Below are 12536 nucleotides of genomic sequence, written 5' to 3' on the forward strand. Positions count from 1 at the left end.
AATTTGTTTGTTTGTTTTTGTTTAACGTCCTATTAACAGCCAGGGTCATTTAAGGACGTACCAGGTTTTGGAGGTTGAGGAAAGCCGGAGTACCCGGAGAAAAACCACCGGCCAACGGTCAGTACCTGGCAACTGCCCCACTTAGGTTTCGAACTCTCAACCCAGAGGTGGAGGGCTAGTGATAAAGTGTCGGGTCACCTTAACCACTCGGCCACCGCGGCCCCTATGACGATAGAACGTTACAGTATATCGTAATGACGATAAAACGGTACACTATATAGTTATAACGATAACACGTTACAGTATATAGTGATGACGATAAAACGGTACGGTAAATAGTGATGACGATAAAACGTTACAGTATATAGTAATGACGATAAAACGTTACAGTATATAGTGATGACGATAAAACGTTACAGTATATAGTGATGACGATAAAACGTTACAGTATATAGTGATGACGATACAACGTTACAGTATATAGTGATGACGATAAAACAGTACAGTATATAGTGATGACGATAAAACGTTACAGTGTATAGTGATGACGATACTACAGTACAGTATATAGTGATGACGATAAAACAGTACAGTATATAGTGATGACGATAAAACGGTACAGTATATAGTGATGACGATAAAACGTTACAGTATATAGTAATGACGATAAAACGTTACAGTATATAGTGATGACGATAAAACGTTACAGTATATAGTAATGACGATAAAATTTTCGTGACTTCAAATTTCTGATTCAAATACTGTAACAGTAGTATAGGTACAGTTTATGAGGTTTAAATAATTCCAGTTGCAAATCAAGAGAGAAGTGTTGGCTTTTTATGCTATAATAAACAAAAACATGGATTGTTGGTGTTAATCCCCATGGCTTCTCTTGACATTATGAAAGGCTAATATTATGCATTTATTGCCTTGGTAACATAGTGATATGAAGCTTTGCCCTCGGAAATATGACAAATCAGCGTAATTAAATCTTCATATCACCATGCAACCAAGGCCATATATATATATATATTTTAAATAACAAAAACAGAGCTTCATTAGCGGTTTCTTTCTGGGATTAAGTACACAAGTAACATTCACAGACTTTTCATAGTTATGCTGTTGTTCGTGAATCAAGGGAAACAGTTGATGTTGAAGAGTTCGTAATGTCATTGATTTGTTTCTCTGGTCGACATGGTCAATTAGTTTTGTTTTTTGTGTCTGTTCTTAAAAGGTGCTTGGTAAAGTAGTCAAGTGTATTAGTTTTTATAATACATATCTCTGTACTCGAGAAAATTAACCTCGCGTGTCACCTTGATAAAGTGGAATACAGACTCTAGATAACACACACCAAAGGACTGGTAGTTTGCATTTAAAATGAAACGTCGGCGGGAAGTGAAATCATCTCCAATATATGTTCGTTCCATGTCTATGCATTAATTATTTCAGCTAAAATAAACCACAAAGGATAGTTTTAAAGCTAAATCGTATTAAAATACGAACTCTAAAAGATTCTGCATAATTGAACAGCAAGACAACAAAGGCGTCATTTTAGATCCTAACTCTCTCACCTGTAATGTTGGCGATGCAACACGCGGAAAACACATTCATGTGATAAAGTATCCGACTGGTATTACCAACTGGGCCGCTAACATGACAGGCAAGGTGCGTCTCACTACTCGACTGATAGCCACCTTCATGGCGTACCCTTATGTACAGATAACACTATATAGTCCATAGTTAACTTTGTCATATGGTTTAGACATTACTGTTAAATGGCCAGTCACCGTAGTTATTGACTGAATGTACTTTGTAATGCCCATAACACCGATCATACTAAACACTATTACATGTAAGTGTTGGAAAACGTAACGTTACTCATGATCACTGGACTTGTTTGTTCTTTAAACCCTTCGCAGATCAAAGTATGAAATATTGTCTTCTTAGTATATAGAACTTTATTAGATGAAACATTAACATCTAATATCAGGGCCCTTGATTTCAAGAGGTGATAGACCTTATCAGAGTTTTACAATTTAAAAATCATGATAAAACCATTTGGGGTAAACTAAGTTGACAAAATTTATGAAACTCGTCAGTTTCTTCCTAAGTCCTTTTTAGGGAATACACACAATTTGTTTAGTAAAGAAGAAATGAAATCTCACTAATCAAGTGATTAAGCTAATCACTTTTTGAACAGCTGGGCCCAGTTGTTGGGTTTATTGCCATGGCATTGGTACAGCATGGCAGCAGTGTGACACGATATGATTTTCAACACAGAAAAACTCAAAGTTACAATATGAAAACGTGGATATGACGAAACAAATCAGCGTAAATGTAATGATTAACTAAAATTAGTGTAGATGTAAGGATTAACTAAATTCAGTGTAAATGTAAAGATGAACTAAACTCAGGGAAAGTGTAATGATTAACTAAACCCAGTGTTGGTGTAAGGATTAACTAAAATCAGTGTAAGTGTAAGGATTAACTTAACTACGTGTTAGTGAAAGGATTAACTGAATTCAATGTAAATGAAAGGAAAGACTAAATTCTGATTTGTTTAGATTTAGGGATACGTGTAACCCGGGTAATGTATCGCTAACTATTAATTTTAATCGACTTCAACTGTGTTGTCACCCATAACGAAAACAAAATAGAAAGTTAATCATCAAGCTGTATCATCAGACTACTCATTATGTTCATAAACACGTTGATTGATAACAACATTCCAGAGGGGTACGGCGCCCACAAATGAATGACCTTCATTCTTCCTATGAAATCTTTTTTTATGCTTTCCCCTTCTTCGTTTTGGTCTAATACTGTATAACGTCGTATCCAGAGCTAAGGTCGTGTATGTCTCGGTCAGGAGACAGAACCACAGGTGAGAACGTTTAACTAAAGATTAAAACTGAGACATCAGAAAGAGGAAAGTTGTGAAGAAGTGAAAAGATCAGATCCCACATTTAGTCGCCTCGTACAATCATTCAATGGGGAAGCAGGTACAATTTGTACGCCCTACCTGCAGGGCAGCTCCAATTCTTCACCCTCTCCCTCTGAATTCTTTAATAACATCCAGGATGGGCACAATCAGGGATCAGGGGAAGCTTGTAAAGTGTGAGAAATATCCCTCCTTATGGAGGTAGCGAGACACCATTTTCTTCAGCCCCCCCCCCCCCCTTTTTTTTTGATGTTCAGTTAAACAAATGCTATCTCTATACGTTACATGGATACTTGAGCTCTTTAATTGTTACATGTCACGTGTTTATTCGCAGTATTGACTAATTAATTTGTTGAATGAACCTGAATGTACGAGTATGTCGGTGTATCATGATAACTAATATATATAACGTACGTACATGATCATTAATAATATATGATGGTTTATGTTATAAGTGAGGAAAAATATCCTTCGAGTACTTGAAAAAATTCGATAACAACCTTCAACTGTTAACATCTGCCATCAAAGCTTGGAGATATTCAATAGGAATGAGTTATACTGTGATCATGTGACTACTAAGTTTAGAGGTACTCAATAGAAATGAGTTATACTGCGATCATGTGACTACTAAGTTTAGAGGTATTCAATAGAAATGAGTTATACTGTGATCATGTGACTACTAAGTTAAGAGGTATTCAATAGAAATGAGTTATACTGTGATCATGTGACTACTAAGTTAAGAGGTATTCAATAGAAATGAGTTATACTGCGATCATGTGACTACTAAGTTTAGAGGTATTCAATAGAAATGAGTTATACTGTGATCATGTGACTACTAAGTTAAGAGGTATTCAATAGAAATGAGTTATACTGTGATCATGTGACTACTAAGTTAAGAGGTATTCAATAGAAATGAGTTATACTGCGATCATGTGACTACTAAGTTTAGAACTACTCAATAGAAATGAGTTTACTGCGATCATGTGACTACTAAGTTTAGAGGTACTCAATAGGAATGAGTTATACTGCGATCATGTGACTACTAAGTTTAGAGGTATTCAATTGGAATGAGTTATACTGCGATCATGTGACTACTAAGTTTAGAGGTAGGTATTCAATAGAAATGAGTTACACTGCGATCATGTGACTACTAAGTTTAAAGGTATTCAATAGGAATGAGTTATACTGCGATCATGTGACTACTAAGTTTAGAGGTATTCAATAGGAATGAGTTATACTGCGATCATGTGACTACTAGGTTTAGAGGTACTCAATAGGAATGAGTTATACTGCGATCATGTGACTACTAAGTTTAGAGGTATTCAATAGGAATGAGTTATACTGCGATCATGTGACTACTAAGTTTAGAGGTAGGTATTCAATATAAATGAGTTATACTGCGATCATGTGACTACTAAGTTTAGAGGTATTCAATAGAAATGAGTTATACTGCGATCATGTGAATACTAAGTTTAGAGGTATTCAATAGAAATGAGTTATACTGCGATCATGTGATTACTAAGTTTAGAGGTACTCAATAGAAATGAGTTATACTGCGATCATGTGACTAAAAAAAAGTAAAGAAAATGTGGCATTGAAGACCACAGAGCTTACACAATTTCAAATAAAGAATAATGTTTTTTTTTCATATTTTCGTGGCCGCATATTTCAGCTTTGAAAAGCAGTAAAGCCATAGTTTATGAGGTATAAAACAATTCAAATTATAAATCAAGTGAGAAGTGTTGGTTTTGATGTCTCTTTACATGGTGAAATGCTAAAAGTATGCATTTATGATCCCGGTTGCATGAGTACATCTGATGATACGATAAATTAGGGGTAATAAATCTTCATATCACCATGTAACCAAGGACATCAATTGTTTATTTAAAAAAAACAGTGCGCTTTCTTTCAGGGATTCGCTACCAAAGTAATAGTTACAGATTTTGTTATGGTTGTGTTGTTGTTCGATCGAGTTGACATTTTTATTGTGTCTGGATCATTGACCTAAGTAATCACGTGGCTTCGTATGCCAATGGAAAGCTGTCAACAAGGATGCCCCAAATTATTTTCATATAAAGACTGTGAATGACCTATTATGTATCACTAGGGAGGGATCGAGGCGGCTGTGCTGTTCTGGTACTTGCTCTCGGCAGTTGACCTTTTGTACTTGACAATAAAACTCCATATAGCGGTTTATCTGGACCTGGGTAGATCGTCTTTGACCCTGCCTTATGTTCTTGTTGTTCTGTTTCCCCTACATAGTCTTGATCACAGGTCGTGAATGTGGTACACCATCCAACATAGTTTCATTTTAGTGGTCTTGTCAACTACAAGATCTATCCGAGTCTTCGAGTTTACCGAGTTTCGAGTTTCAAGGTAGACGTTTGGGTATATGTATATTTCAAAGATCCCTCAGCAGAAACACGCCTATTTGTTTTCAAATTAGGGGATAGCACGTTGCTTTTCGTGGCTATACTGGCGATTAGAACATGACATTTGGTTCAAACTCTCGATGGATAGTTCGTTGTTTTTCGTGGCTATACTGGCGATTAGGACATAAAATTTGGTTTGAACTCGACACCGATAGGTCGAGAGTTTAAACCAAATTTCATGTTCTAATCGCCAGTATAGCCACGAAAAACAACGAACTATCCCCATTCTAACACGTTTACTGTTAAATCTATTTAGAAACATTGTTTTACATCACTGCAAGTACGCTGCTAATTACTCTGTGACCTCCGCTAGGGACCTGTCATACTGTAGCGGACTGACCAATCAGAAAGAAGCTTTCAAAATCGGTCAGTTGGGAAGACTTCGATCTGTATGTTGACGAAGCGGCGTGTTTGGATTGCTGTGAAATCCCTGTTACCGAAGATTTAACGACATATTTGGATTTACTCTGCAGTATGCATAGCGATATGTACGTTTTGACAAAATCAGTGTTGATGTGTTTATATAGGCCAAACCGTTATATGAAATTGTATTCACTTGTTCCATTTCATTTCGGATTGTACTTGGCTAGATGCCTACACACGCACGGAATGAACGTTTCAATCAATAAATGACGGTAAGAACAATATGTACTATATGTGTTAAACATATTCAACAAATTCATCCTTTTCGATTTCTTCCCTTTCATTCCAATCCCAGGAGTCATCAATCATAAAATGTTGCGGAGGCTAACTTGATGCAATATTGTTTTGACTAGAAACGGGGCATGGCTATACACGATTGATCATGGTTCTATCGCAGATTAGAACATGGTCCGTAACCAATCAAAACACGCGTTGCAAACGAATTATGTTAGAATAATAATCATAACAGAATTTCATATCATTTATACTAAAAACGATATTTTATAATGTTTCGACGTTCGGGTCTGTAAACCACATAAGTACACACTGGTACGGATACACTTGTACACTCAACACTCAGTAGACTATAACGATTATATAGGTCAATAGAGAAGGGGTGCAGAATATACTTACATGTATAGAGAAGGAGCTAGTGGAGCATGAAGGGAATCAGACTTTACACAAAGGATTACGATGACTGAAAAGTTATGGAGGCTTAGCGATGTTCTTGGTTTTTAACCTTCCAAAAACAAATTTTGAACACAAAACATTCAAACCAATGGCGATGAACCGATAACAGTCCAACTGTTCTGAAAGCCGCCATCTTAATGAAATCAAGAAATCATCTTTTCAAATTTTATGTTGTTATTTTTCTTAGCTTTAAATATCTCATTACATTACTGTTATTCTTTCATCTGTATGAGTTCCTCAGTATATTATCTGGTAATTATTGAATATCATTTTAATTTCCATTTTTATTTTGAATTGTAAATCAAAATGTCAGCCACGGACTTTATCCTTTCCACTTAATAATCATTGATTTCCACAGTTCAAAGCACACACACCTTTAATGGTCATGTAAATGTGTGCAGTGGAGTGTGGTAGAAAGAGATTTATTACATACATTTTTCCATCGCGAGAATACAGACATCTGTTTCTGGTTAGCATCTATAAAACAAAATATATTAGCCCCTACTCCTGCTATATCATCACCGTGTTACACTCAAAATGTCGGAAGTGGGGTTGAGCTTCGATTAATTTTGAATTTAAGTTCAACACGACTAAAATATCAAATAAACACAAACTCAAGTAACGTACTGTGGTTTAGAATACTTAAATATCAATGAATGGGTTTTTTTTGTCGTGTGACAATGATTTAAAGATGAAAATGGATCAAAGCGGTCGTGATAACCGACGATACATCGACTGTAGAACGCAAGTAGTCTGTACATTTCAGAGCGGTATGCAAGTGACAATCTTATTGGTGGACAAGTCTGTAAGCAATACTAAATGTCGACCAAACAATATCCTACTTCCATTCCACAGCCGAAGTATGTCTGATCTTCAAGTGTTACACCTAAGCTTGTTGATAAAGTAGGAGTTGGGGCTAAGCTAATATTTTTTTCTATAAACACTGACCAGAAGCAGACGCCTGTGCTGTTGTAAGAGGTGGGACTGACCAGAACCAGACGCCTGTGCTATTGTGAGAGGTGGGAAATATGCGGTAAGTGTTGCTTGTCGACTACAATAGTTACAAAAATCAGGTATGTTCAATGTAATTAAATAAATAAACTGGATTTTCCCGTGTTATTTGTAGCACCCTTGGGAGTGAACACTTGGAATATGTTTGAAAAATTCAAAAGGTCCAATGGTCCTGTGCTATGGCCAAAATAAAGTTGCCAGCAAGCGTGTGCAAATGGTCTCTTTTTAGTTACATCAGGTAACAATTGGATATCATTACTTTGAAGTCAAAAAGGGCATTTAAAATGGTAAAATGAACTTATTTCCGAAAGAGCTTGATTTACTGCAAATAACTACCCCAAATACAGAGATAAAAACTATGCAATAAATATGTAACACAAATTCAAAGACAAAAAATATCAAAATTTTGAGTGATTTTTTTTTTTAGCTTTTTCAGATTTCTAAGAAAGTGATAAATCCACTTTCGGTGGTTGTGTACCAAGATATTTTGTAACTTTTCGGCACATGATGTTTGCTTACTTTGTTGAAAATTATAAGAAATTTTAAGACCGGTAAATTTATCAAACCATTATTAAAATGTAGTGGCAGTATATAAGAAAGGTTTGAATATAACTCCCTGTAGAAGCACCGCGAAGGTGGCCACGATATCTCATACACTTTGAAAAACTGTTCTGTATTTTATAGTACTAACCAGTCCTATAACCTGGTATTTTATAGTACTAACCAGCCCTATGACGTGGTATTTTATAGTACTTACCAGCCCTATAACCTGGTATTGTATAGTACTAACCAGTCCTATAACCTGGTATTTTATAGTACTAACCAGCCCTATGACGTGGTATTTTATAGTACTAACCAGCCCTATGACGTGGTATTTTATAGTACTAACCAGTCCTATGACCTGGTATTTTATAGTACTAACCAGTCCTATGAACTGGTATTTTATAGTACTATCCAACCCTATGACCTGGTATTTTATAGTACTAACCAGTCCTATAACTTGGTATTTTATAGTACTATCCAGCCCTATGACGTGGTATTTTATAGTACTAACCAGTCCTATAACGTGGTATTTTATAGTACTAACCAGCCCTATGACCTGGTATTTTATAGTACTAACCAGCCCTATGACCTGGTATTTTATAGTACTAACCAGTTCTATAACGTGGTATTTTATAGTACTAACCAGTCCTATAACGTGGTATTTTATAGTACTAACCAGTCCTATGACCTGGTATTTAATAGTACTAACCAGTCCTATAACCTGGTATTTTTATAGTACTAACCAGCCCTATGACCTGGTATTTTTATAGTACTAACCAGCCCTATGACCTGGTATGTTTATAGTACTAACCAGCCCTATAACCTGGTATTTTATAGTACTAACCAGTCCTATAACCTGGTATTTTATAGTACTAACCAGCCCTATGACGTGGTATTTTATAGTACTTACCAGCCCTATAACCTGGTATTGTATAGTACTAACCAGTCCTATAACCTGGTATTTTATAGTACTAACCAGCCCTATGACGTGGTATTTTATAGTACTAACCAGCCCTATGACGTGGTATTTTATAGTACTAACCAGTCCTATGACCTGGTATTTTATAGTACTAACCAGTCCTATGAACTGGTATTTTATAGTACTATCCAGCCCTATGACCTGGTATTTTATAGTACTAACCAGTCCTATAACTTGGTATTTTATAGTACTATCCAGCCCTATGACGTGGTATTTTATAGTACTAACCAGTCCTATGACCTGGTATTTTATAGTACTAACCAGCCCTATGACCTGGTATTTTATAGTACTAACCAGCCCTATGACCTGGTATTTTATAGTACTAACCAGTCCTATAACGTGGTATTTTATAGTACTAACCAGTCCTATAACGTGGTATTTTATAGTACTAACCAGTCCTATGACCTGGTATTTAATAGTACTAACCAGTCCTATAACCTGGTATTTTTATAGTACTAACCAGCACTATGACCTGGTATTTTTTATAGTACTAACCAGCCCTATGACCTGGTATGTTTATAGTACTAACCAGCCCTATAACCTGGTATTTTATAGTACTAACCAGTCCTATAACCTGGTATTTTTATAGTACTAACCAGCCCTATGACTTGGTATTTTTATAGTACTAACCAGTCCTATGACCTGGTATTTTATAGTACTATCCAGCCCTATGACCTGGTATTGTATAGTACTAACCAGCCCTATGACGTGGTATTTTTATAGTACTAACCAGTCCTATAACGTGGTATTTTATAGTACTAACCAGTCCTATGACCTGGTATTTTATAGTACTATCCAGCCCTATGACCTGGTATTTTATAGTACTAACCAGTCCTATGACCTGGTATTGTATAGTACTAACCAGCCCTATGACTTGGTATTTTATAATACTAACCAGCCCTATGACTTGGTATTTTATAGTACTAACCAGCCCTATGACTTGGTATTTTATAGTACTAACCAGCCCTATGACTTGGTATTTTATAGTACTAACCAGCCCTATAACCTGGTATTGTATAGTACTAACCAGCCCTATAACCTGGTATTGTATAGTACTAACCAGCCCTATGACTTGGTATTTTTATAGTACTAACCAGCCCTATGACTTGGTATTTTTATAGTACTAACCAGTCCTATGACCTGGTATTGTATAGTACTAACCAGCCCTATGACTTGGTATTTTTATAGTACTATCCAGCCCTATGACCTGGTATTTTATAGTACTAACCAGCCCTATGACGTGGTATTTTTATAGTACTAACCAGCCCTATGACGTGGTATTTTTATAGTACTAACCAGCCCTATGACCTGGTATTGTATAGTACTAACCAGTTCTATGACGTGGTATTTTATAGTACTATCCAGCCCTATGACCTGGTATTTTTATAGTACTAATCAGCCCTATGACCTGGTATTTTATAGTACTATCCAGCCCTATGACCTGGTATTTTATAGTACTATCCAGCCCTATGACCTGGTATTTTATAGTACTATCCAGCCCTATGACCTGGTATTGTATAGTACTAACCAGCCCTATGACCTGGTATTTTATAGTACTAACCAGCCCTATGACTTGGTATTTTTATAACACTAACCAGCCCTATAACGTGGTATTTTTATAGTACTAACCAGCCCTTTGACCTGGTATTGTATAGTACTATCCAGCCTTATGACCTGGTATTGTATAGTACTATCCAGCCCTATGACCTGGTATTTTTAAAGTACTCTTATTGCTTTATAGTACTTGGAAGGGCTTATTTTCTAGATGCTTTTCGCTGAAAGTATCTATGGCTTATTGTAAATACCAAGAAACGGAAATATTTATTAATACAATGTATTCATTGTTAAGCAATCTGTAATTTACTATAATGAAATATTAAGTTCATAATTTTGGTAAATCTAGGGGGTGGGGGTGGGGAGGGTTTATAATTCAGTGGCATGGAAGGTTTCTGCAAAATTTTAGAGGAATTAGTCGGGGTTAAATAAAAAAAAAAAAAAAAAGACCAACATTTCTAGTAAATTGTTCAAAAACGCTCGACGGACGTCGGAAGAAAAAATCCGACAAGAATAGATCACTTAAGCTTCGTCTCATATGACCTAATAAAAATACCGATGAGATGGAATATATGAATTGGAAACTTGTTCAATTTTAAGTTTCTGCAGTGTTTGAATGATATACAGATTTTTATATCACTAACGCTACTTAATTCGATAAGTGATTTCTCAGAAGGCAACATGAAAAATAAATAAAAAGACTGGCAATCACATACCTGAACTGAAAGTTATCATCACATTTTTACTTCCTCTCACTCGGTGTGTTGTGACGTCATATTTTACCCATCATGTCCACGTCATCGATGCTATTCTGAAAACAATATAGATGATATTGAATTCAATGACAGAACAGAACAATTTACTTTAAATGATTTTATGATTCACTTGTTAGCAGTTTGAGATTTGTTTTATTTTAACTGCCTGCTGCAAATTCTTGACAAGTCTGCGCTATTTTCAGACTAAGAACAGCTTCGTGTCGAAGCATTAGTAACAGGGAACGATACAACGATGCTTCCGGCATCCGATAAGAATAGCAATATATAACCAGGATTCGTCTTCTAAAACTACTGATAAAATTATTATAGGACAAACAGTGTTGACACAGAGGGCTACATTCGGTTAAACGTAAACTAACAACAGGCGGCAGGCAACAAACCGTGCAGCACAAGCAAGTCCCCCGAAATTCAAACACTGACACGGTCCGTAGCACAGTGACTTGACAAAAACTACCCATTTTTAGGGATTCTGAATCGTTAAAACACATGGACGAGGGGACATTAAGATCAATTTGGAAATGACAATGGATCCAACAAATGTTCTAGCCCTGTACTTTGTCGTAATTGTTCACTCAACTGATCTGGCAATCACGAAGTTGACAAATTTGCTGTTGGTTGTGAACATATTGCTCATTACTTTCCACTTGTTTGACACGATGAGGGATATGTAAGTGGCAATCCGGGAAGAAGTGTACCATATAACTCCCAATTACCACGAAACCCACTCCTTTTATGTTCAAGACTATATCAGTATGTTTAATTTCCTTCTGAGTGAGTCGTTCCGATCTAACAGATTTCCACTCTACCCCTAACAAAGCCAACCTAAAACACAATAACAATTTTTTCTCGCTCTGCTTAACACCAAAATTACTGCATACTCCCCACGTCTCACACTGCATACATAATCCGTCTTTAAAGGGTGTCTATCCAACTGCGTCTACATCTGGTTAGGATTTATAGAAAACAAAAATAAGTTTGTTCGTACGCATGAATGATTAACGGACAAAACAATGATTTAAAAGAATAACTACCTCACTGAACAGTACATGGTAAGTCTGACATTTTGTGCAATAAAAGGACAAAGCCTGGGGATCGGCGACCTTTTTTTTCAAATAGGAAGTACATAGATTTCCTCGTAAAACTACACCTGGACCTAGTAGAGGTTATACAACAAGATGCAGCAAGTGTTA

The 12536-nt window shown here is 36.1% G+C and overlaps 1 protein-coding gene across 3 annotated transcripts in view; it reads right to left on the reverse strand.

Moving 5' to 3' along the window:
- The window catches only part of LOC117330518 (beta-1,3-galactosyl-O-glycosyl-glycoprotein beta-1,6-N-acetylglucosaminyltransferase-like), a 52776-nt gene that overhangs the window by 12780 nt on the left and 27460 nt on the right, over positions 1-12536 (reverse strand). For 2 of the 3 annotated variants that reach the window (XM_033888896.1, XM_033888888.1), the window contains exon 2: positions 11287-11381. The gene's annotated coding sequence lies outside the window, so the exon portion shown is untranslated. Of the gene's footprint in view, positions 1-1571; positions 1694-11286; positions 11382-12536 lie in introns of those variants that run through there. The other variant, XM_033888905.1, reaches the window with a different exon arrangement.

The sequence above is a fragment of the Pecten maximus genome, chromosome 1, assembly GCF_902652985.1.
Source record: "Pecten maximus chromosome 1, xPecMax1.1, whole genome shotgun sequence".
Taxonomy (NCBI): domain Eukaryota; kingdom Metazoa; phylum Mollusca; class Bivalvia; order Pectinida; family Pectinidae; genus Pecten; species Pecten maximus.